Source organism: Monodon monoceros, unplaced genomic scaffold (assembly GCF_005190385.1).
Source record: "Monodon monoceros isolate NGI ecotype Baffin Bay Population unplaced genomic scaffold, NGI_Narwhal_1 Super_Scaffold_20, whole genome shotgun sequence".
Taxonomy (NCBI): Eukaryota; Metazoa; Chordata; class Mammalia; order Artiodactyla; family Monodontidae; genus Monodon; species Monodon monoceros.
This window is the reverse complement of record NW_021703777.1, coordinates 95,572,774-95,600,230: the sequence shown is the minus strand read 5'-3', so window position 1 is coordinate 95,600,230 and position 27,457 is coordinate 95,572,774.

Genomic DNA, 27,457 nt, shown 5'->3' with positions numbered 1-27,457 from the left:
AAACAAACAAAACTACTACATCTTCTAAAATCTTGTCTTATCAAGGATACATATTCCCAGTTTCTTCAACATAATTCTTGCCAGGAACAAGCAATTAATATCCACTCTTTTGATGTCCATAAGGGAAAAGAAGAATACAACAGAGGACCCTTCAATTAAGTAATAACTACATCCTCTCTCTCCCAGAGAAAAGGGTTAAGTTGTCACAGAAAGCAATTTCTTATTGTCGTTTCACAATCCAACCTCCTTGTAATGAGTTCTCATTCATGGCATAAAAATATCTCTTTTGGACAATTTAATTTATTGAGTGTAGAAATTAAATTAAATGTACTCAATAATGTCATTGGTAGTAAGGATATTTCTCACACTCAATTTGTATAGACCTGGGACAGAATGTGCATGAGTTTATGATAAATGGAGGTAAGGAGCAACATCAATGTCAAAACCCCCAAACTGGGTGATAATTTATCTTATGAATGATGTGATAAACAAATTAATTTGGATCAGGCGTGGAATCCAGCCTTCAATTGTACAACTCTACTTATGTGGGACACAGGCAAATTAGAGCTGGTTCAGAGAAAATCAAGTGGGATTTCAAACAGCTCTGAATTCAGGGGCTCTGTCTGTCTGGTTCAGTGTAGTGTCCTTCATGTCTATCATATTGTCCAACACATAGCAGACACAAAATAAATAAAAGCCAGTAAATGAAAGGCACTTGAAGTCTTTTTATGTGGGAGGAATGAAATGTATTAAGAAAGTTGTCATTTTTTTAACATCTTTATTGGAGTATAATTGCTTTACAATGGTGTGTTAGTTTCTGCTTTATAACAAAGTGAATCAGCTATACATATACATATATGCCCATATCTCCTCCCTCTTGCATCTCCCTCTCACTCCCCCTATCCCACCCCTCTAGGTGGTCACAAAGCACCGAGCTGATCTCCCTGTGCTATGTGGCTGCTTCCCCACTAGCTATATATTTTATGTTTGGAAGTGTATATGTGTCCATGCCACTCTCTCACTTTGTCACAGCTTACCCTTCCCCCTCCCCGTATTCTCAAGTGCATTCTCTAGTTGATCTGCATCTTTATTCCCGTCTTGCCCCTAGGTTCTTCTGATGATATTTTTTCCTTTTTTTTTTTTTTTTTAGGTTCCATATATATGTGTTACCATACGGTATTTGTTTTTCTCTTTCTGAATTACTTCACTCTGTATGACAGTCACTAGGTCCATCCACCTCACTACAAATAACTCAGTTTCATTCCTTTTTATGGCTGAGCAATATTCCATTGTATATATGTGCCACACCTTCTTTATCCATTCATCTGTCTATGGACATTTAGGTTGCTTCCATGTCCTGGCTATTGTAAATAAAGCTGCATGAATATTTTGGTACATGGCTCTTTTTCAATTATGGTTTCCTCAGGGTATATGCCCAGTAGTGGGATTGCTGGGTCATATGGTAGTTCTAGTTTTAGTTATTTTAAGGAAACTCCATACTGTTCTCTATAGTGGCTGTATGAATTTACATTCCCATCAAGAGTGCAAGATGGTTCCATTTTCTCCACACCCTCTCCAGCATTTATCATTTGTAGATTTTTTGATGATGGCCATTCTGACTGGTGTGAGATGATATCACATTTTAGTTTTGATTTGCATTTCTCTAATGATTAATGATGGTGAGCATTCTTTCATGTGTTTGTTGGCTATCTGTATATCTTCTTTAGAGAAATGTCTATTTAGGCCTTCTGCCCATTTTTGGATTAGGTTGTTTTTATGATATTGAGCTGCATGAGCTACTTGTAAATTTTGGAAATTAATCCTTTGTCAGCTGCTCCATTTGAAAATATTTTCTCCCATTATGAGGGTTGTCTTTCAGTCTGGTTTATGGTTTCCTTTGCTGTGCAAAAGCTTTGAAGTTTCATTAGGTCCCATTTGTTTATTTTTATTTCCATTTCTCTAGGAGGTGAGTCAAAAAGGATCTTGCTGTGATTTATGTCATAGAGTGTTCTGCCTATGTTTTCCTCTAAGAGTTCAATGGTGTCTGGCCTTACATTTAGGTCTTTAATCCATTTTGAGTTTGTTTTTGTGTATGGTGTTAGGGAGTGTTCTAACTTCATTCTTTTACATGTAGCTGTCCAGTTTTCCCAGCACCGCTTATTGAAGAGGTTGTCTTCTCCACTGTATATTCTTGCCTCCTTTATCAAAGATAAGGTGGCCATATGCATGTTGGTTTATCTGTGGGCTCTCTTTCCTGTTCCATTGATCTATATTTCTGTTTTTGTGCCAGTACCATACTGTCTTGATTGCTGTAGATTTGTAGTATAGTCTGAAGTCAGGGAGCCTGATTCCTCCAGCTCCATTTTTCTTTGTCAAGATTGCTTTGGCTATTTGGGTTCTTTTGTGTTTCCATACAAATTGTGAAATTTTATATTCTACTTCTATGAAAAAATGTCAATGCTACTTTGATAGGGATTGCCTTGAATCTGTAGATTGCTTTGGGTAGTAGAGTCATTTTCAAAATGTTGAATGTTCCAATCCAAGAACATGGTATATCTCTCCATCTATTTGTATCAGCATTAATTTCTTTCATCAGTGTCTTATAATTTTCTGCATAAAGGTCTTCTGTCTTCTTAGGTATGTTTATTCCTAGATATTTTATTCTTTTTGTTGCAATGGTAAATGGGAGTGTTTTCTTATTTCATTTTCAGATTTTTCATCATTAATGTATAGGAATGCAAGATATTTCTGTGCATTAATTTTGTATCCTGCTACTTTACCAAATTAATTGATTAGCTCTAGTAGTTTTCTGGTAGCATCTTTAGGATTCTCTGTGTATAGTATCATATTATCTGCAAACAGTGACAGCTTTACTTCTTCTTTTCCAATTTGGATTCTTTTATTTCTATTTCTTCTCTGATTGTTGTGGCTAAAACTTTCAAAACTATGTTGAATAATAGTGGTGAGAGTGGGCAACCTTGTCTTGTTCCTGATCTTAGTGGAAATTGTTTCAATTTTTCACCATTGAGGACGATGTTGCCTGTGGGTTTGTCATATATGGCCTTTATTATGTTGAGAAAACTTTCCTCTATTCCTACTTTCAGGAGGGTTTTAATCATAAATTGGTGTTGAATTTTGTCGAAAGTTTTCTCTGCATCTATTGAGATTATCATATGGTTTCTCTCCTTCAGTTTGTTAATATGGTGTATCACATTGATTGATTTGTGTATATTGAAGAATCCTTGCATTTCTGGGATAAACCCCACTTGATCATAGTGTATGACCCTCTTAATGTGCTCTTGGATTCTGTTTGCTAGTATTTTGTTGAGGATTTTTGCATCTATGTTCATCAGTGATATTGGCCTGTAGTTTTCTTTCTTTGTGACATCTTTGTCTGGTTTTGGCATCAGAGTGAGGGTGGCCTCATAGAATGAGTTTGGCAGTGTTCCTCCCTCTGCTATATTTTGGAAGAGTTTGAGAAGGATAGGTGTTAGCTCTTCTCTAAATGTTTGATAGAATTCACCTGTGAAACCATCTGGTCCTGGGCTTTTCTTTGATCACAGCTTCAATTTCAGTGTGATTGGTCTGTTCATATTTTCTATTTCTTCCTGGTTCAGTCTCGGAAGGTTGTGCATTTCTAAGAGTTTGTCCATTTCTTTCAGGTTGTCCATTTTATTGGCATAGAGTTGCTTGTAGTAATCCCTCATGATCCTTTGTATTTCTGCAGTGTCAGTTGTTACTTCTCCTTTTTCATTTCTAATTCTATTGATTTGAGTCTTCTCCCTGTTTTTCTTCATAAGTCTGGCTAACTGTTTATCAATTTTATTTATCTTCTCAAAGAACCAGCTTTTAATTTTATTGATCTTCGATATCACTTCTTTCATTTCTTTTTCATTTATTTCTGACCTGATCTTTATGATTTCTTTCCTTCTGCTAACTTTGGGTTTTCTTTTGTTCTTCTTTCTCTAATTGCTTTAGTTGTAAGGTTAGTTTGTTTATTTGAGACGTTTTTTGTTTCCTAAGGTAGGCTTGTATACCTATAAACTTCCCTCTTAGAACTGCTTTTGCTGCATCCCATAGGTTTTAGGTCATTGTGTTTTCATTGTCATTTGTTTCTAGGTTTTTTTTTTTCTCTTTGATTTTTTAAGTGATCTCTTGGTTATTAAGTAGTGTGTTGTTTAGGTTCCATGTGTTTGTATTTCTTAGAGATTTTTTCCTGTAATTGATATCTAGTCTCATAGTGCTGTGTTCAGAAACAATACTGGATATGATTTCAGTTTTCTTAAATTTACCATGGCTTGCTTTGTGACCCAAGATATGATCTATCCAGAACAATGTTCCATGAGCACTTGAGAAGAATGTGTATTCTGTTGTTTTTGGATGGAATGTCCTATAAATATCAATTAAGTCCATCTTGTTTAATGTATCATTTAAAGCTTGTGTTTCCTTATTTATATTCATTTTGGATGATTTGTCCATTGGTGAAAGTGGGGTGTTAAAGTCCCCTACTATGATTGTGTTACTGTCAATTTCCCTTTTTATGGCTGTTAGTATTTGCCTTATTATTAAGGTGCTCCTATGTTGGGTGCATAAATATTTACAATTGCTGTATCTTCTTTTTGGATTGATCCCTTGATCATTATGTACTGTCCTTCTTTGTCTCTTGTAAAGATCTTTGTTTTAAAGTCTATTTTGTCTGATATGAGAATTGCTACTCCAACTTTCTTTTGATTTCCATTTGCATGGAATATCTTTTTCCATCCCTTCACTTTCAGTGTGTATGTGTCTCTAGATCTGAAGTGGGTCTCTTGTAGACAGCATAGATATGGGTCTTGTTTTTGTACCTATTCATCCAGTGTATGTCCTTTAGTTGGAGAATTTAATCCATTTACATTTAAGATAATTATCGATATGTATGCTCCTGTTACCATTTTCTTAACTGTTTTGGGTTTATTATTGTAGGTCTTTTCCTTCTCTTGTGTTTCCTGCCTAGAGAAGTTCCCTTAGCATTTTCTGTAAAGCTGGTTCGGTGGTGCTGAATTCTCTTAACTTGCTTCTCTGTAAAGCTTTTAATTTCTCCATCCAATCTGAATGAGATCCCTGCCTGGTAGAGTAATCTTGGTTGTAGGGTTTTCGCTTTCATCACTTTAAATATGTCCTGCCACTCCCTTCTGGCTTGCAGAGTTTTGGCTGAAAGATCAGCTGTTAAGCTTATGGGGATTCCCTTATGTGTTACTTGTTTTTCCCTTGCTGCTTTTAACATTTGTTCTTTGTATTTAATTTTTGATAGTTTGTTTAATATGTTTCTTGGCGTGTTTCTCCTTGTATTTTTTTTCTGTATGGGACTCTCTGTGCTTCCTGGACTTGGCTAACTATTTCCTTTCCCATATTAGAGAAGTTTTCAACCATAATTTTTTCAAATATTTTCTCAGTCCCTTTCGTTTTCTCTTCTTCTTCTGGGACCCCTATATTTCAAATGTTGGTGTGTTTATTGTTATCCCAGACATATCTGAGACTGTCCTCAATTATTTTCATTATTTTTTCTTTGTTCTGCTGTGAGTAGTTATTTCCATTATTTTATCTTCCTGGTCATTCATCCAGTCTTCTGACTCAGTTATTCTGCTATTGATCCCTTCTCGAAAATTTTTAATTTCACTTATTGTGTTGTCCATCTCTGTTTTTTTGCTCTTTAGTTCTTCTAGGTCCTTGTTAAACGTTTCTTGTATTTTCTGCATTCTATTTACAAGATTTTGGATCATCTTTACTATCATTATTCTGAATTCTTTTTCAGGTAGATTGCCTATTTCCTCTTTATTTGTTAGGTCTCATAGGATTTTGCCTTCCTCCTTCACCTGCTGTGTGTTTCTCTGTCTTCTCATTTTGTTTAACTTACTGTGTTTGGGGTCTCCTTTTTGCAGGCTGCAGGTTCGTAGTTTCCATTGTTTTTGGTGTCTGTCCCCGGTGGTCAAGTTTGGTTCAGTGGGTTGTGTAGGCTTCCTGGTGGAGGGGACTAGTGCCTGTGTTCTGGTGGATGAGCCTGAATCTTGTCTTTCTGCTGGGCAGGTCGATGTCTGGTGGTGTGTTTTGGGGTGTCTGTGGCCTTTTTATAATTTTAGGCAGCCTCTCTGCTAATGCATGGGGTTGTCTTCCTGTCTTGCTAATTGTTTGGAATAGAGTGTACTGCACTGTAGTTTGCTGGTCATTGGATGGAGCTGGGTCTTGGCATTGAGATGGAGATCTCTGGGAGATTTTCACCATTTGATACTATGTGGAGCTGCAAGGTCTCTTCTGGACCAGTGTCCTGAACTTGGCTGTCTTCCCTCAGTGGCACAGCCCTGACTCCTGGCTTGAGCACCAAGAGCCTGTCCTCCATATGGTTGAGAATAAAAGGGAGAAAAAAAAGAAAGAAAGAAAGGAGAAGATAAAATAAAGTAAAATAAAGTTATTAAAATAAAAAATAAAAATTATTAGAAAAAAAAAAAAGAATTGACAGGCAGAACCCTAGGACAAATGGTAAAAGCAAAGCTATACAGACACAATCACACACAGAAGCATACACACTCACAAAAAGAGAAAAAGGGAAAAAAATATATATATTTTGTTGCTCCCAAAGTCCACCTCCTCAATTTGGGTTGATTCGTTGTCTATTCAGGTATTCCACAGATGCAGGGTACATCAAGTTGATTGTGGAGATTTAATCCACTGCTCCTGAGGCTGCTGGGAGAGATTTCCCTTTCTCTTCTTTCTTCACACAGCTCCTGGAGTTCAGCTTTGGATTTGGACCCGACTCTGCGTGTAGGTCTCCTGAGGGCATCTGTTCTTTGCTCAGAAAGGATGGGGTTAAAGGAGCAGCTGATTCAGGGGCTCTGGCTCACTTGGGGGGTGTGGGGGGGAGGGATGCGGGGTGAGCCTGTGGCAGCAGAGGCCAGCATGACGTTGCAGCAGCCTGAGGCACGCCATGCGTTCTCTCGGGGAATTTGTCCCTGTATCACGGGACCCTGTTAGTGGTGTGCTCCACAGGCTCCCGGGAGGGGATGTGTAGATAGTGACCTGTGCTCGCACACAGCCTTCTTGATGGCTGTAGCAGCAGACTTAGCATCTCATGCCCGTCTCTGGGGTCCATGCTGATAGCCGCGGCTAGCGCCTGTCTCTGGAGCTCCTTTAAGCGGCACTCTTAATCCCCTCTCCTCGCCCACCAGGAAACAAAGAGGCAAGAAAAAGTCTCTTGTTACTTTGTCAGCTCCAGACTTTTTCCCGGACTCCCTCCCAGCTAGCTGTGGTGCACTAGCCCCCTTCAGGCTGTGTTCACGCCGCCAACCCCAGTCCTCTCCCTGGGATCCGACCAAAGCCCGAGCCTCAGCTCCCAGCTCCTGCCCGCCCCGGCGGGTGAGCAGACAAGCCTCTCGGAATGGTTAGTGCTGGTTGGCACTGATCCTCTGTGCGGGAATCTCTCCACTTTGCCCTCCACACTCCTGTTGCAGCGCTCTCCTCTGTGGCTCCAAAGCTCCCCCCTCTGCTACCCACAGTCTCCGCCCACGAAGGAGCTTTCTAGTGTGTGGAAACCTTTCCTTCTTCACAGCTCCCTCCCACTGGTGCAGGTCCTGTCCCTATACTTTTGTATCTGTTTATTCTTTTTTCTTTTGCCCTACCCAGGTATGTGGGGAGTTTCTTGCCTTTTGAGAGGTCTGAGGTCTTCTGCCAGTGATCAGTAGGTGTTCTATAGGAGTTGTTACACCTGTAGATGTATTTCTGATGTATTTGTGGGGAGGAAGGTGATCTCCACGTCTTACTCTTCAGCCATCTTGTAGCTCCTCAAGAAAATTGTCTTTGGTAGGAGAAGATTCAGAGAGAACATGGTAATAGACTTTAAATGACCAAAGTACTGCCCTTTGGAAAAGGTTTTTTTTTATGTTAGTTGGCACTCAAGAAATATTTTAAAACTCTGTGGTTGGTGAAATATATACACATATATTTTACATATATAAATTAAATATATTGAATTAAATATATTTATATTTAATTCAAATATATAAATGTATCTGTATACACACATATATATTTATTTATTTATAACATCATATGTATTTCACCAACTGTAGTATTTGTGATTTGAAATTCTAATTACACTTAAAAATTCAAATTCCATTCAAATATATATATATATATATATATATACACACATATACACACACATTACACACATGCACACATTTATATAGATTTGAATGAGTGTTCTTTGCCCTCTAAAAGTAATGAAGTGTGTAGTAGACTTTGTCTGATTGATTTTAATGAGTGGAACCAGGACTAAAGAGTAGAAGCTACAGAAAATGTGATGTTGACTGCATGAAAAAAAAACTTTGCCATTTCTCCATAACTTTTTTCTGCTTGTCTAGAAAGCTCATGGTCATCCTCTTTTCTCAAACTAACCATCTCTCGTCAGTTTGTCTGGCAAAGAGCTACTTCCCCTTTAAGAATTAATTTAATGGTCACCTCTTCTGCAAAGCCTTCCCTGACTTTTCGGACAGATGACCAAGATCCCACTGTACTTTACATGCTTCTTCTAAAATACACCATTTTGTGTCACAACTGTTGGCAAGGTTTCCTCAGACCTAGCCTTGGCAGTCACACATGGCCACATTGATGTGTGACCTGTGTTCTACTGCTCAAAAACTAGTCACAGTTGGATTCTGGGGGAGAGGGCCACATACGGGTGTGATTACTGAGAGGCATAAATCACAGGAAGGTCCTCTGTGGAGAGAAGTTACTACAGTTTCATCATCTGTAATTGAGGGAATTGTATGAGATGGTCTGATATTATTTTTTCTTGCTCTAATAATTGTCTTGTTTAAATCATTTATAGGATTATGAAACATTTTACTTTTATTCATAGCTTTACTTGATCTTATAAAAATGATCTGCCCTTTCCCCATCTTTGTCAAAGAAAATACCTAGTCCAGAGGTGAGTTAACATATTTTGTAAAGCACCAGATAGACAGTAAATCTATTATACTTTGTGAGCCACAGGACCTCTGTTGCAACTTCTCCACTCAGCATCTGTAGCAAAAAAGTGGCTATAGATAATTTAGAAATGAATGGGCATGGCTGCATTCCAATAATGCTTTATATACAAAACATGTATAGGGCTGGATCTGGCCCTCAGATTGAAAACTTCCAATTCCTGAAATAGTCTATCATGTAGTAGTTTCCACTCAAATGCCAAGAGACATATTTTTCTAATTGTCACAACAACAATAACAAAATCCTAACAGGAGGAAACAAAAACAACAAACCTTTCCCAACGCCAACTGATGACAATTCATCCCTTTAAAATATGACTTTTATATATAAAATCTAGAGAGTTATAAGCTGAGAGTCAAAGACGTTGCTGATAATGGATATTTTGTGCTGAGCAGCACTATAAATAATAGGATAATGATGACATTATTTCATATCCACCATCTCTACAGTATTTCTCTTTCTAAATTATTTTCCATAAGATTTGAAGATAGAGCCAAAGTATTATCTAAAAGTGACATGATTGCAGGAGGGTTGCCAGCTACCATGGAAAGCTGAGAATGCCTTCTGAGCAATTTGGAGATCCAGATTTTGAGAGGCTATACAAAAGTTATTTTTTTATAGAATAGGCGCTCTCTATAAATCAATTTTAATATAATATGCATTTGTTTTCTTCAGTTTCTAATCTTAAAATAGGTCCAGATTATGGGTCACAAGGAAAATACATTGAATACATCAGCAGCATAAGGTCAGTGTGAAATCTTTTCCAGTTGAGTTCCTCATGGAGTTTGATGACCTGAAGGACTGTGGTATTTCTTCTCCTTTTCATATTACCTGACTAAGCTCTGTAAGCTCAGGTTTGAACAACCTGCAGTGCAGGCTCGTGATTTTCTGAGGAACTTTCCTAGAACATAAGTGTTTTGTGACATATGGTATACAGGCACATAAAGAAATTAATGTTATTTCCTAAAACATGGTCCTGTAATCTGCTATACCTAATTCTTAGAATGCTATGCTGAGTGTCCTAAATCTCTATAATACAGAGTTAAAGGAATAGGTTACTGGATCTCGGAAAAGCTGAATTAGCTGTCAATTTATTCATTGTTAAACTCAGTGTCTAATGTTATTTTATATTTACATTTTGCATTTTTCTCTATGACCATGTCTTTGTACTCCACTAGATCTTGTATGTGGGAAGTCTTAGACTTAGATGCCTACAGATACAACACAGGCAAAAAACAAAACAAAACAAAATGAAATAATTCTACAAAAATTAAAAAATAATAAAGATAAATAACCCTAGTCTTGACATTCATGGAGAAGACAGGCAATGGCAGAAATTGTGAATCTGGAGAGTTCATGCCCCATCCTGGGAGGAGAAGAGCAGCCACTACTCAGTTCAGCCAATTGTACCATATGGAAATGCAGACCCAGTGATTCCGTTTATTCTGAGTGTGAAAAAGAATCTCTATCTTCCAAATGTAATGTAAAAACTTCCAATTTTTAAGTCAATATTTAAAAAAGCACATTTTGAGCCCAAAATTACATATTTGTAGGCCACATTTGCACTATGGACCATCGGTTTGGGACCTCTGTTGAAGCTCCATGAGGAAAAGTGTCTCATCTGGTGCTTTGTTTATATAACTTTTACTGCTGCATCACTGCAAGTATCATAGTGAGTAGAACATACAAGATGCTCAATACATATTTGCTGAATGAATAAATGAACAAGTGAATTGTTATTGTGAAGGGATTCCTGTAAACCTTCATCCTCAGTGGAGTCAGAACGTTGATTTCTGTATCAGTTAGTATTTGCTGTACAAAAAACACTCTAAAACTTGGTGGTGGTTTAAAACAACAGCTAATTATTTGTTCACAATTCTGTGGGATGGCAAATTAGGCATGGCTTAGCTGAGACTTTATTTCAGCTCATATGGGTTTTGATGGTATTATTCATGAATTTTTCATCAGATGTGAGGTTTCTTGAGAGTTTGTTTCTCCTGGGTGTCCTTACCTGATTGAGGCTATCAGCTGGAGGGTATCTATGTAACCTACCCAACAAAATAGAACTTCTTTACATGACAACTGCAATCAAAAAGGCAAATCCCAATGTGCAAGCATTTATCAAGCCCCTATTTGTGTCACATCTGTTGTTTTCCACGTGGATTAAAGCAAATCATGTGGCTAAGCACTGGGTCAATGTGGGAGGGAATTGTGCAAGGTGTGGACACCAGGAAATGTGATAAGTTGAGGATAATTAATATATCATTTCACTATGGTAAGTAAGATTATTTTTAAAAGTTTTATTACTGTGTGTACAATAAATATACATTTTAAGGAATTAGGAGGACAATTTCTCCCTAGGCTAAAAAGAAACAGAACTTCAATGTCAACTTCCTCTCTCCCTGACATGACCCAACTCTGATGGCCAGAAAAGTGCTTTTTCTACTTGCTTCTCTCCTCTAAATAGAGCATTAACACTTCTCTTCCCATTTGGTTTGTCATATGACACCAAACTTTGCTGTGATGCTGGTCAGTGTTGTTTTTCATTTAAGACAGTGTCCTCTATGCGTGGAAGTAAGACCTCCAACTCATTTTACATAGGTCAGTGAACAGCCATCAGATAGGATGACTCATTACTGACCTCATCAGGGAGAATTTGAAACAGGTGAAGAGTTCTCTATCCTATTATCCTGGGGATATTTCATTCCTCTTGGAGACATTTTATTCGTCTTGGAGAACACTTAAGTCTAAAGGGTATTTGTCAACTCACATCAGCCACATTAAATACACCTTACTTTTTTTTTTTTAAATAAAAGCAAAAGGAAGACTATAAGTGCTCCCTTTTCCCAATATATTCAAGAAGCTAACATTGAGCTGAATATGGGGCAAATTAACCCTGAAGCAGGAGGGTGGTCATGAGAGGACACCAATTTCAACATATTCAGGTTTGGTCAGTTTTTCAACACACCTTGATTGACTGCATTGGATGCTAATGATACATAAAGGGGAATTAATGGTTTACATCCTTACTTGTATGGACTCTATAGTTATATGAAGAGGCAGTCTGTAGAAAGGAAGGTAACTGTTCTGGGGTTGGGAATAAGGGGAACTGGGTTCTATTTCTGGCTTCTTCAGTAAATCACTGTTTGTTCTTTGTTAATTAATTTCACTTTTAGAGAACACTGATTTCTTTACATGCAAGAGGGAATTTATTGAATGCTTGTAGTATTTTTCATGTGTTCTAAATAAGTTTTCACAGTATTCTTACAAGAATGGCAGTTTTATTTCTGCCTTATAGATAAGTAAACTGAGGCTAAGAAATACTTGAAATATGATAGGCTAACCCTTGGTTAATAAGTAGCAAAGCTGGTATTTGAAACTAGAGTTGATCTTGCTCTGATGTTTGTCTATTGTTCATTTTACCACCATGACTCTTCCTCATTGGTTGAAGATCTTTCTAAGATCCTACTATGTCTGATTTAGTCTTATCAACCTTGGACCTTCTTCCATGGTAAGCATAAATGGCTATGCCTGATCTAACTCTGTCTTGGAATTATTGCTCCTGCTCAAAATGTAATAGGGTGAGAGATTGTCTCATTTCATATTAGTACCTCAATATTAGCCAGTATAGGGTGGATAACACAACAGTAAAATTTTAATCCTTCCCCCATAATCTCTGTGTCTTAACACTACAAAAGTTGATCTTTTGCTCACATCACATGGTTCACATGGGTTGGTAATGACTTCTGAGTCAAAGAATCATAAAAGCTTCACCATCTTGTAATTGCCTCACATAGAATCCATGGCATTCCTCAGTCAGGGAAAGAGACTAGAGAATGATGCATGTGCTTTGCTGGGTCTTTTCTCAGAAGTGACATGTGTCATTTATGATCATATTTTATTGACTAGAACAGTTCTCATGTTCTAACCAGCTACAGAGTGGCTGAGAAGTACCACCCTCTGTGTGCTTAGAAGGAAAAAATAAATAAATGCTGGTGAATATTTATTAGTAATGTTTACCCTCCAAAATTTCCAAAACATAACAAACAAAAATAACATTTTATTGCTACTTTCCTATGAAGCTAGAAATATGTTATTTGGTTAAGGCAGTGTCTCAGTTTTTTCTGGGTAAAGATAATGTTTCTCGATCCTGTTAGAGTTCTAGTCCATTAGTTCCTTAGAGACTAGGGCTTTAATTGGACTGAGTGTTCCAGTTGGGACCATTCCGCTGCCTTCTGGCTTCCTTTATAGTCATGGTTTCTCTCTCTTCTCAGGGTAGGAGACCTGGAAACAGAACCTCGCTCTGTGTACCAATCTAGCTATCTACCTTTCTTACTAATTAGATTTTCTTCTGTTTACCATGCTTATTTTTGAGATTAAATTATTGAAATAATTATGTTATCACTGGCCCTAATACTATTGTCACTCTGTATTTAATTGAAGAACTGAGGTCTCTTTTGCCTTCAACATGTGGAAGGACTCAGTTAAGATACTTTTGGTTGACGGTGACAGGTAACAAGGCTGAAAGTTTTTAAATGGCATTTATTAGCTTACAAATAGTTGAAGGGAAGATGTGGCCTCAAGTGTGGTTGGATAAAGGGACTTAACTAATGTAATTCTGGATGTGTACTTTTTCTCTATTTATTAGCTTTATTTCTTCTTGAGGTTGCAAGATGGCTGCCAAGCACTTAGAACTATGAGCTTCTAAGTTCAACCCCAGTGGGAAATGGTAAAACTTCTCTCAGGTTGCTTCTGAGAAGAACGTGATACTAATTCTTTTTGGATGACATACATTGTGTTCTAAGAAAGACACTCTACTTAGCATCAGTCCACATTCTCATCCTTTAATCTTTGCCTTCCTCTACAGTATAGCCTAGAAAACAAAATTCTTAATTTCCTGCATATGTTGGATGTATAAAACTGGCATCCAGCATCCATTCTCACCTCCTACTGTTATGTCATTCTTTAATTCCATAAACTGAAAAGTAAAAGCTACCTTTCCAAGATTAAATCACAGCTAGGATTCTAAATGCAAATTATAGCCTTACCAATCACATGTACACACCTAACATTTGGAAGGCAAATTAGAGCTTTATTGATCACATGCACATGCCTAACATTTGGAAGACAGAAGTAAGTTAAAGATTATTTTTGTGCTGCTCTAGGCTTTCTGGAGACATTTCTCCTCCTCCTGCAATATCTGTGGTTTCAATATCCTGCTTTGGAGTTACCAAGAAAAATTTGCAAGAGGCAGTAGTTAGATTCCACAATCTGATGACCATGACCAGCCTGCTGGGTGTAAAAGGCAACTGTAATGATGGTCATGGTGATGACTGACCCTAGTTTTCTGACCCATGCTTTGTGACTAGGGTGATCTGTGTTTTAACTTATAGTTCCAGTGAACATATGTAAATTCTACATGGGCCAATATGTTATCTGTATAGACAAAGGTAACAGCAAACAAACAACACACACACACCCCCAAAAAAAATACTATACAGAGGGATGGCACTGTTTCCTCATATAGCATAGTGATTAAGCACACAGGCTTAGTAACACAGATTCAAGTTCAAATCCCAGGTACACCATTAAGTTGTATGATGTGGTCAAGTTACTGAAAATTTATCAATTTTTTGTTTCCTTCTCTGAAAAATGAGCATCATACTATAAATTTTGGTAAGTTATAGAAAAAGATTATATAAAACAATACATGCAATATATCACCCTCTCTAAAAACTCTCACTTGTATCATCTTGCCCAGCTGCTTCAGTGCTTCTACCTACTCACCTGTGGACAGGTAACACCAGATACTTATCTCAACTGTAAGGCAAGGGCTTTGCCTTGTTATTCTGGCTCTCCACCCACTCTGGTTGTTTCCTTTCCTCTTTAGTCCCATCTTGATTTCTCAGGTCTAGAGTCTCATTTGGACAGAATTTTTCCTGCAAACACTTCATGAAATCAGAAATGCCTTTCTTTTTTTTTAAGTGACAGTTTTAGGGATATAATTACCAGGAGGTGTCCAGCCAATACTTTGGACCCTCCTATAATTTGGAACAATTGCCTGCCCTTCAGGGAAGGGTGAACTATTTTCACAGCAGGCCCTTTTCAGAGGGAGAAACCTGATAATCCTCACAATTTAAGAGCACTCTGGCTTGCTGTTTTTGAGAATAATTCTTTCCTGATCAGTTCACCTCCAGCCCTTAGTTTTGGGAGAAGCAATCACATTCTGTTGCCTTTATCAACTTGGAAGTTTCTTGCTTTTTCAATTTACTTGAACCTATTTAAACAACAATAAAAAAGGAAAACTGCTCTGTATAAATTTAATTCCAGTTACCCTGATTTCTTTGCCATTTTCTGGTTATAATTTAAAGATTTTTTTTTTTAAGCTGGCATGTTTAAAAGGTGATTATTCACTTGACAGCTGGAGAAACTGGGATCATTAAAGGGAGAAATAATTAACATTATTTTTAAGGCAATCTAGCTATTCTCTGTGTTTTCAGAACACTAGAAGTGTTCTTTGACATTTTGCAGGATCCCTTCCTTATTGCATGGCTGAGGATTCAACTTATTTATTCATTTATTCAATAAATGGTTATTGAGCATCTGCTATCATCCAGGACCCATGCTAAGTCTTAGGGACAAATATATGAATAAGACATTGTCTCACCCTTCATCTGTCTTCTTGTAACCAGGTTAGATGCAAGAAAACAGAAAGAAAAGAATGAAAGGGATAAGAAGAGAAGTTATACAATTTTAAGGAGAGGAAAAGAAAGGGGATGTTGAAAGAATAAGAAAATAATTAAATGGGTTTGGAGAGGCTGAGCAGAAAAAATAAAATTGAGAAAAGATAGAGGCAAAAAAATTGAGTAAGAAAGGAGATATAAAAATAAGAAAATGTAGTAGCATTGAAATTTATATACTGCTATTATCCTATGCATGCCTGTAACTTTCTGTATTTTCTATAACTCAAGTAACTTGGTAATAAGCCCTCTAGTTCCACTGATGTCAGCAAAAAATTTTAATCTTATTTTAATGTTATCCGTCTCTTCCAGTTTAAATCATAGACTGTTTTCAGCTTCATTCTGTCTATTCATGACTTTTTCTACTTTTCTCCTCTCCTTTCCCTTCTCCCAGAGTATTATCTGGGTCCAGTAGGAAGTTTACATGGCAAAATGGATGCAGGTCTCTAAGACAAATCTTTGTTTCTGGCACCTGCTTGTTTTGCTGATGATATAAGTGGTCTCCCATGTCCTAGTAACTGCCTCCAGCCTGAAGTTCTCTGTGGTAGAGAGAACAATGACCCCTCAAAGATGTCTACCTCCTAATCCCTAGAACCTGTGACTATGTTACCTTACATGGCAAAAGGATTTAAGGTTGCAGATGGAATTTAGACTGTTAATTATCTGACCCTGAGATGTGGAGATTATCTTGAATTATTTGGGTGGGTCTAATATGATCACAAGGGACCTTATGACGTAAGAAGTGTGCATAAGAGGAGAATCTGGGGGAGATATGATTATGGAAGATTGGTAAAAGTGATGCCATGCTGCTGGCTTTTAACATGGAAGAAGGGACCACTAAGCAAAGAATGTGGGAGGCTTCTAGAAGCTGAAAAGAGCAAGAATTGTGGTCCTGTTGACATCTTGATTTTAGCCCAGTGAGACCACTGTCACCTCCATATCTACTCATTGGTACAAGCAGGAAATCTTGGATATTTGAGTCCATATTACACAAACCATGGGAAACCAGAAGAGGATTCTCAGCCCTCATTTTGTCTAAACAAGCCATTGTACCATTTCAACTTTCCTAAGTACAGGACATCCTGCAAAGTGTCCTCCTGAGCATCTCTGAAGGGGAGAAGGCAGAATTACCCTCTCCTTTCAGACTCATTCTCAAAGTAAGTTTTCCTGACACCTAGGATAAGGCTCAGAATTTAGCAGTAGAGTCAGGCAACATCTCATGGAGTCAGGCATCATTTCCCCTCTGGCTGTGTGCCCTCTGACATGCTCCAAACATGCCCACCAAGTCCAGAAGTGGTGTTACTCTTCTGTGTAAAGGGAATTGCCTTAGGTGTTATCTTCCATCTTTCCTATTTTATGGCTAATAGTAAGACTCTGTGATCTTAACTAGCCAGCCCATGATTCTTGAAATTTAAAAGAAAGCTATCTCTCAGAAGAGTCTAATTCTTCCAAGCAAAAGCCTTTGCTTGTACAATGTTGGTTCTTGAATGAGTTTCAAGATCCTATTTCTAAAAGCAAAACATTAAATAACTTTCCCTCTTTCTCATCTTGGTTTTCTGCTTCTCTGAAACAGTAGCCACTCCGTTTCAGTGTATGAGGAAGAGTGAGACTCACTAAGTCTAAAAATCACACTTGGTCATATTTTTAAATATTTCTATGCTATTGAAGGATAGGAGAAGAAAGAAGGAGAACAAAGAGGAGAAGCAAAAATAAGCACAGAAGTAAAGGACTTGAAGGATAAAAGGGAAGGAAAGCGGAGATGGGGAAATCGTATTTAGGCTCACTTGGAAGAAATGAACAAACAAAGTGCTTTTTCTAAAGTTTCTTTGCAGAACAGCTCAACTGTACTCTGAAAGTGATAGGACCCTCACCCACACCTAAAACATCACAATTTCCCTGAAATAGGCTCTCCTGCACCTTTAAGATTTTCTAAGCCCTCATCCTCCTTGCTTTTGCATGGAGCTACTTGTCCCTTCAGTCCTCTCTTCCTGTTGCCAGGGATGACCTTTCCATTTCTCTCCATCAGGAGAGCTGAGCCAGGCAGCCCACCTGTGGGTCTCACAAGGGCAACACTTATTGTGTGGTTCTATAATATTCTGCTAGCAGCTAATTTACTTGACTTCCTTGTAACTCAGGCTTTCCATCCACAAAGTGGGGTTTTGTTAAAGGTAAAATTCTATGTTTATAAACAGCCCTGCAGTAATTGATGCAATTACATTTATGTTCACTACTCCCATTGGAACTGAACGTGGATAAGCATTCCATATACAATAGCAAGTTTCACATGGCCTTTCCTCCTGGCCAGAAAACTTGAGTTCCACGCTCTCAACTATACCCCTGTTCTCTCATTACCATCACTCTGAGAAAAAAATAAAGACCAAAAAGCAATCACCAAGATGTCCCACGTTAATAGGATGAAATGACTGAGTCCTCCAGTTTCTTCTGACAGAGAGAATTGCACAGAATCATTCTTCCCTTTTCTCCTTCTGCAGTTCAACTGAAGTAATTTCATCCAACTTTTCACCAAGCATGCACACACAAACACATGCATGACACACATGCATGTGTTCTCTCTCTCCCTCCCTTTATCTATCTGTCTCTGTCTCTGTGTTTCTCTCTCTCTCTGCACTGCTCATTCCTGCTTCTGTATGAACACACTCTCACATATTCTCACACATGTGAACCAGCTCTCAAGCACTCTGTTACCTGCCACCCTTTTTCTTTCTTTGTCTTGGTGAAATACTGAAGGAAATGTGCACGTTTCTCTTCTTGCTGCTCTTCTAAAAGCTTGTCCCTTCTTTTCCTTTTCCTCTTTTTGTGTTTCCTTCTCCCCCAACCCTGCTTCATGATAGACTTGCTGTGAATGTGCCTCACACGTGGTCATGGTGTGTTGTACCTGTAAGTGATGGAAGGCAGACATTTCCAGGAGGAAATTGATCAGGTTTGAACTGTGTAAGATCATTTTGTCAGCTGGCAGGGTCATGAGCTGCAGTGGGGATAATATGGGAGTCAGGGGAATAATGAGGATCTATCTCAAGTATGGACAGGGGCTATGGAGGGTGAGGTTTGTTTGGGGACTGAGATAGGAGATAGAGTAGAGCAAGAATCTCTGCTCCACCATGGTGACAAAGTCAGACAAAACAGGTGTGTGAGACAGACAGTATATAATTATAAGTATGAGAAACTCTCTGTGAGTGTTAGGTGTTCCTGGGACTTGAGTAGGTTCTTCCTAGGGTAATACCCTGCAAGGCTGAAAATTAGGTGCATATATTCAATAAACCTGTAAATGGAAAATAGCAATGATGGATTGTGAACTCAGATTTTCAACCTGGCTGTAAAGAGTATCATTGTTTTCTTACATTTGACTAAAACTATTTATTACTCTGAAGATGAAATGCATCCCATTAGTGTGTTGAGGAGAATTTTCTCTTTGAGAATTCCAGATTATCCTTAGATAAATTTTCTCAAGATCAACTACATATGCACAATAACCTCATGAGGTAGAAGAGCTTGGATACAGGAAAAGTGAAAGTCATGTTATTTAAGGATCATAGAGAAAATTGTTGGCATGAAAATACTCGTCAAGCTAACAGGTGACCTCACATTTTAACTTCAGATGCTGGGTCATGGATGTGTTTTAGTAAGAAGATAGAAAACAGATATTTTACCTCCTGAATAAAAAGGTAGAAACTGCCCAGCAGCATTCTCCCTGAATATAACTTCAGTCTGCATATAACAAAAAAGGAATTTATTGTCACACTAATCATCCAGGTTAGGAAATATGGGAAGGAGATTTAGATTAGGAGATTTCTACCTCCTAAACCTCCCTATTTTGCACAGGTTTCTGTGGCAACCATGAGGGATACAAATAAAATAATAGATGCTTATATTTGTGCAGTAAAGTTAATAAGACTGTATTTCAAAGAGAGACATCTGTGAAGTGCTACACAGGGACACCAAGAACTCTGATTTATAGCATGACTTAGAACGTGTCTGAGGAAAGGAGAGAAGGTCTCAGACAAGACTCCCTGAGACTCCTGGCTGATGTCCCCAATGCCTGGGTGAGGAGGAGTTGGAAGTTAAACACAACTGCCTGACTGTAGTCACACACGTGCAGTATTAACATATTAATCTGACATGTGAACTTAAGGGAACTGTGATTTTCATACTTACACATCATTAATATTGTTTTAAATATATTTGGGTTTAAATGGAATGTCAGAACTTGCATGTTAAAAGTACTGGGCTGTAGCCTCCTGGCTCTGGCAAGAGGCCGTTGTGTATTTTTCTTCCCAATTCCATGCTAGGTGAAGTTAAGTTGGTAGCTTGAAGTTGGCCATAGTGGAAAGATTTCACCATTAAAATCTGAGAATTCTACAAACCAGGGCTTTTTTTTTTTTTGAAGACCAGTAGTTACATATCTACCAGCACAACAATGTTTACCAATGGTTTTCAGCATAACAATCTCTCTAAATCCCTTTCACCTAGAAAAAAAAAAAACCTGATCTAATGCATGTCTATTGAATAAATGGTCAGAGAGAAGGAGGAGAAGAGATTTAGAAGAACAAAGAGAAACTGAAGACAATGTTTTCTGGAGAGAGAACCGAGTTTTGAGGAATGCATAGGAGAAGGTATAGCTGAGAATGGAAGGTAAGAAAGGAGAAAAAAGGCTTGGCTCAGACAAGTGAAGAACAATGAAGACACAACATAAGCAATTATAAGAATTATGAAAGAATTGAAAATGACTTGAAAGCAGAATGCACATGGACAATGTTAGCAGATGAAGACCAAGGTTTGGCAACAGATCTGAAAGAGCTATCCCCAACTCTAGTCAGTATCTTAGACCAGCAAAGATGAACAGACAAGAGGTGAAGTAAGAAGTCTCTGCTTCATAATGATGCTCTCAGATATGAGCCTGTTTCTGGGCAATGACTCCTTATGTTAACTTTTTTTAGTTGCACACATTTGTGTATACATCTTGGTGAATTTGGACATATTCATACACCCATGAAACCATCACCATAATCAAGTTTCTAAAAGTATCTATCACTTCCAAAAATTTCCTCGTGTTATTCTGTGTCGTGTGTGTGTGTGTCTTTATGTGTTGTGTTGAAAATACTTAACATGGTATCTATTCTCTTGACATATATACATTTTTTGGATTCACTGCACAGCATGTGGGATCTTAGTTCCCAATCAGGGATCAAACCTGCACCCCCCTGCAGTGGAAGCACTGAGTCTTTACCACTGGACCACCAGGGAAGTCTCTCAACATATTTAAAAATGCACAATACTGTGTTAACTATAAGTACTACGTTGCACAGCAGATCTTTAGAACTTATTCACCTTGCATATATGAAACGTTATACTCATAAAGTAACAATTCCCCATTTCTCCCTCTTTCCACTCCCTGGCAACTGCCATTTTATTCTCTGTTTCCCTGTGTTTGGCTCTTTTAGGTACCTCATTTGTGGAATCATGCAGTATTTGTTCTTCTGTGACTATCTTATTTCACTTAACATCATGTCCTCTAGATTCATGCATGTTGTCACAGATGACAAAATTTTCTTCTTTTTCAAGGCTGAAAAATGTTCTGTTGTGTGCAAATACTACATTTTCTTTATCTATTCATCCATCAGTGGACATTATTTCCATGTTTTAGCTATTATAAATAACGCTTCAGTGAACATGAGGCACAGATATTGCTAGTAGATCCTGATTTAATTCTTTTGAAGAAACATTACTTTTGAGAAAAGAAACATAAAGACAAAGTTTGGAAGTATACTCTTTCAGATTTAGTAGTAACAAAGTAATTTGATGCTGTTCAGAACCTGGTGAGCTATGAAGACCTGGTGAACAATTTTCATTATTTTCTAAGTTATCAGATGAGCTACTCTGATGACCATGCCCAGAGACTAACAGCTGATTTGCAGTCATTCACAGACACATGGCTAGATGGAAGCACATCCTTACTCTTCTGGTGTTTCAGTAAGGAAGACCTACGGATGTCATAATGACTTCTGCTAAACTGTTAAAGAAAATGTTTTACAAAGTGCATTTCTCCAAAGTGTTGTGGATGATGAGACCTCCATGGGTGAGGAGGAAAAGAGGAGAAATTTCAGTCCAACATAGCACTGGAACACTTGAGATTTCATTCAACCCCCTTTTTACACAATGGAGGAAAATGGAGATCAAAAAGATAATCTCACTTGGAGATATTTCCTAAGTCAAGGTCTCCAGAACTCCTCTCCCAATTGTGGTGCTGTTCTTTACACCTGAAACAAGGTGCAGTGAAATCATTTGGACAGTAGCTAATAATGGCCTTTGGAGTCTTTACCTGAGGCTGAGCACCAACTCCATGTCCTAGTTGGGGGATACTGCAGACATTTTATGACCTTGCTGAACCTTAGTCTTCTCACTTATAAAGGAAAATGGAGAATAACAGGATCTACTTAACAGTGGTGTTGTGAGGATTAAAAGACATCAATAGGCAGAATGTTGAGTGTAGTCTAGGGCATATGATGAAATCTCAGTGTGTGCTAATTATTATTTTTGCTGCTGTACTATAATGATGATGATAATAATGATGGTAATGATGATGATGTTATTTTAACTTAATCTTTGGAAAATGATGTTTTAGCAGTTAACATATTTTGGCAATTGGTAAGGATTTTTTTTAAAAAACATATTTTCAATAAATAAAATCTATAGTATCACAGGAGATAATGTGCTTTCAATTTACTTCAACTGATGTTTGATATCCTTGACACTAAGCCATTAGCTTCTCCCCAAAGAAGTACTACAAATTGATGAATAGCTTACGATTTTTAACCAGGTCTTCTCTGTCATTAGACTCAGGTCAAGTTTTATGGGAAGGGGTGGCTCAGAGGGTTGCAATAAAATCTAACAAATGTCACCTGATAATTAAACAGATTAATTACTTTGACCACCAAAGCAGTTGACCACCGTGACTACAGAACATTGACTTAGCAATTTATGATGAAAAGTCAGGAGGGTCATAAAAATTGGTGTCTGTGAATGTCCCAAAGAAGACTCACTTAGCTCTGAATATGGACTGCTCCAACGGTTCTGGAGTACAGTTGTCCATCACCTGCTCCTCATGTACTGCAGGAAGCAGCCACCAGAAAGGAGATGCAAATCTCCAGTGGCTCCAAAGAAACCATCTGAATGACAAATGTCTTGTGTAGTCAACCTCCAGCTCTAGGGTCTGCTATTTACTACCCACTAACTGGCCTCCTTGTTCCCATTTTTGGCCACCTCAAGCCACTCTCCACATAGGGGCCAGAGGGGTCTTTTAAAAATCTGACTAGGTTTTGTTATTCATTTGCTTGAAGCCATATGATGAACTTCCATTGTGCTTTAATCCTTTAAGCTGGCTTTCAAGATCCATCTCTGTTCCTCTTTCCAGCCTCATCTCAGGCTTCCTCACCCTTATCTCTGCCCTCCAGACATGGATCATTCTTTCAGAGCTTCAGACACAACTCTCTTTCTACCTTCAAAACTCACACCCTTTGTTCTCACTGCTTGCTAATCCTAGAATGCTCTGCTCTGTTTCTTTGTGTGACTGTCTCCTGCTCATCCTTCAGATCTCAGCTTAAAAGCCATCCCCTCAGTGAGCCTTAGTTGACTGTCCTCTTGGGTATTCTTCATCCCTGCTTCATTGCTTCACACACAGCACTTGCATTGTAAAAATACTTTTAAATTATCTGTTTATCACCAGCCTATGACATCTCTATGAAGAAGGGACTTGGTCTCCTTTGCTTGTCATCCTACACCCAAAATATTTTAATGCCTGGTACTTCTTAGGTAATCCACAAAGTAACAAGTATTAGCCCTAGTACTACGTTAACATGATTTGAACATTTACAATGGGCCAGGTTCTGAGCTAAGCATTGGGTATACATGTTCTCATTTATTCCTCACACCAAGCCTATGATGACTGCTAATATTACACTTATTATTATTATTATTAATGAGGAGACAGATGCAAAGAGTATTTATCTGGTTAATCTGAGGCCACAGAGCTAGTGCTAGAACAGCAGGATTCAAACTCAGGTAGAGTTGAGGATCTTAAACTTTACCTTGGCACTGAACCAGTAAATGCAAGGTTCTTGGCCTGATTGTTTGACTTCCTCTGGGTTTTTGAGACTTTGCTCAAGCATCAATCACTCAGTGAGACCTCTACATTCAGTCTGAAATTATGTCTCTGCTGGAATTGTTGTCACTCTGACTTCATTGCAAATAGCATCTGTCACACTATTTTGATATTGCGTATCTGTCTCCTCACAATATCTTGGTGAAGACCATGTATCTTTTATTATATTTTCCCTCTATTCATCCTCAGATACAATAAATAATTATTGATCATGTCCTCTATCTCAATTTTATTTTAGAAACTGGGAATATGATAATGAACAAGACAGATAAATTCCCTACCTTATGGAGCTTATAATTTGTGGGAGGTGCTAGTCATGTAAATCATTTAACAAATAAAATAATTTTAGGTAATAATAAGTTTTATGAAAATGAAAAATCCAGGGAAAAAGGATAAAGAGAGTCTAGGGGAGTGGGTATTACTATAGTCAGGGTGGTAAGGGAGGGCTTCGCTGAGGATATGACATTTGAGCCAAGACCTAAGGATGAGAAAACCTGTGGGAAAAGTTTTCTCACAAGAGGACACAACTAATGTCCCATGTGTAGGGCACAGTATAGAAGTCCTAATCTGAGAATGAGCTAGGCCTTTGCCAAGAGCAGAAAGCTGGTGGACTGGACCCAGGTTATGAGATACCCCAGATCTGTTGAGTTTCATTTGTCCACATTTGTGATGGTTAATTGTGTACATCAACTTCCCTGTGCCACAGTATGCTCAGATATCTGATTAAACATTATGTCCAGGTGTGTTTGTGAGGAAGTTTCCAGAAGAGGTTAGCATTTAAATAGGTGGACTGAGTAAAGCAGATGACCTTCCCCAATGTGGATGAACATCACCCAATCCATCATGGGTCTGAATAGAATTAAAAGGTGAGGAAAGTTGAATTTTCTCTCTGTCCAAATGCTTCAGCTGGGATCTCAATCTTCTCCTGCCTTTGACACTCCTGGTTCCCAGGACTTTAGATCCAGACTGAGATCTACACCATCATCTCTCTGGCTCTCAGGCCTTTGAACTGTACCACCAGCTTCTGGGTCTCCAGCTTGCAGATGGCAGATTGTGGAACTTCTCAGCCTTCATAATAGTGTGAGTTTATATCATTTATATTATATCTCCTCCTATTGCTTCTGTTTCTCTAGAGAACTCCAATTCATACCAGGTTTCAGCTGCCGGCTTGCTTCCCAGCCCCCATAACAGCTCCTGTGGTCTTCAAAGTCACGAAGCCCTATGATTTGAAACCACTGCTGGCACAACTACTTTCTTTACACCACAAGTTGTTGTGCCTCCCAGGGTAAGTTCTCCTCTGAGCCAGCTGAGACAGAACTGTAGCAGCTCCAGCACACAGGTCTGCAATCAGATGGGTCCACAGGGGCTCAGGTTTTAACATTAGCTGTCCAGGGCATCTGGTTTTGATAGTGCAAAAGTTAACAGAAGTCAATATTCTTCAGGGAAGACTTTGGCCAATTAGAGACATAGGACAGGAGGGAAGCAGCTGATAAATCCTTTATCCTTCCTTCCCTGACAAACTCTAAAATAGGTTGTGGTTCCCCTATGGTCTCTATAAGTTGTCCAGGAGCCTGAGCAAGAAGCACCCTTTCTTGTGGGTCCATCGCCAGCTTGGTCACATACTACCTTGAATTGGTCTCCCTCTTTCCTCACTTCATGTCCCATGTTTTTCTCACTCTTGCTTCCCTGAGATGGCACAGTCAAATAAAATATTTTTGCATAAGATTTGACCTGACTCTGTTTTCTAAGGACTGAAACTAAGAAAAAATCAGCCTGGCAGGAGCATAGTGAAAGAGAGAACAAGAGGCAGGAGACGAAGCTGAAAAGATGGATAGGTTGGCTCCTATAGGGTCTTGTAGGCCAGGGCAAGGGATTTAGACTTTATTCCAATTGTAATCCATGGAAAGGGATAGCATAATCTCATTTAAATATTTTTTTAAAAGATTGTTTTCTCTACTCTACGGGTAATAGTCTCTCATGAACAGCATTTGTGCTGTGCATTAGGCCCTCAGTGCATGTTTGATGATTGATGCATGAATGTATGTCTTCTGTAATGGGTTTTTTCTCCTACCTAGTCTGGGTCAAATCATTTATCTTATACATGGGCCCACCCATTAATAAATGTTTGTGGTATTCATACAGCATATATACATTTTTATTTCTCCTAGGAGATTTTCCTTTCATTCCATAAACTTGCTTCTCTCTTATACCACTCCCCTCATTTCTTTCCCTTGGGCACCATTTTTTATTGAGTTTGGGTTAAGAGCCTGCATAGTTAACTTAAATTTAAATTAAGAGATGATTTAGTAAGACTTTGCATTTCAACTTAAATTTAAATTAAGAGATGATTTAGTAAGACTTTGCATTTCTGAAATTATTCTGTAGCTGAATAGAAAACAGGAATGTTCTTTTTGTCAAGTAATTAAACTTTGAATATTTTTTGGGGTAGTCTTGTATTATCTCTGCTCACATGCACTGTGAAGTAGAACTGTAGCCACTTATAATGGGAGAGTTAAGAATTTAAGCCTTTCCACATAAGCTTTCAAACCTTTTCATTTTTTCCATTGAAGATAATTATGCATGCTGGAAATCATTGGTGGGGACTGGTGAAGGGTGGCCAGCAAGTAGAAGGCAGGACACCAATTGTCCCTTCCTTACAAAGGATGTTGCATTCTCCAAAGAAAAATGAATGAACAATTTCTTAAATTTTGTACTGCTATGTTCCTTAGCCAATTATTTATAAAGTCCTGCATAATTTTGAAACATTCCACTCTATTTTTCCACCTGTCTAAACCTCCTTTCTACTTCTCCCTCAATATTGAAAGAGGAGGCAAGCCAGACAGAAATGGGCTCACCATTAGAAATTACAGTGCCTGCTGGCATGGCCCTTAAATCAAAGACAATCCAAGCCAGTTCTGAGTGGGAGCCAAGTCAGTAGCTGAAGAGACCAGAGCAAATCCCAAGACCAAAGGCTTAAAAAGAGGTGTATAAATACAAGAAAAAATTGAAACAGAAGCTGGGGATGAAATGAACCCAAATAAGAGCATGCAGAGACTACACGGAGTGAGTTAGCATGATTACATCAAACATCTTTAAGTCACCCAGGTATTGCCTGTATCAGCCACTGGGCTCATAGTGTGTGCATTTGTTGGGCTCAATTGAGTTGAAAGTTCAGGCTGGGGAATGGACTCCTCCAATCACTCTCACAGCCTATAATCCATCTGATACCTCTAAATGCTCTCATGGGGACATTGCTTCTGGCTCTCTGCTTTCCCTCCTGAAAACTCTCCTCAAAGCATAAGAAGCATTCTTCCTCTCAATCTAGTCCTAGTATATTACCATCAATATGGATTTCCCAATAAATTTGTGTTAATTCAGAAAACTAAAACTAAAACTACCATATGACCCAGCAATCCCACTCCTGGACATATATCTGGAGAAAATCATAATTCAAAAATATACATGCACCCCAAGGTTCATTGCCACTATTTACAAATAGCCAGGACATGGAAGCAACTTAAAT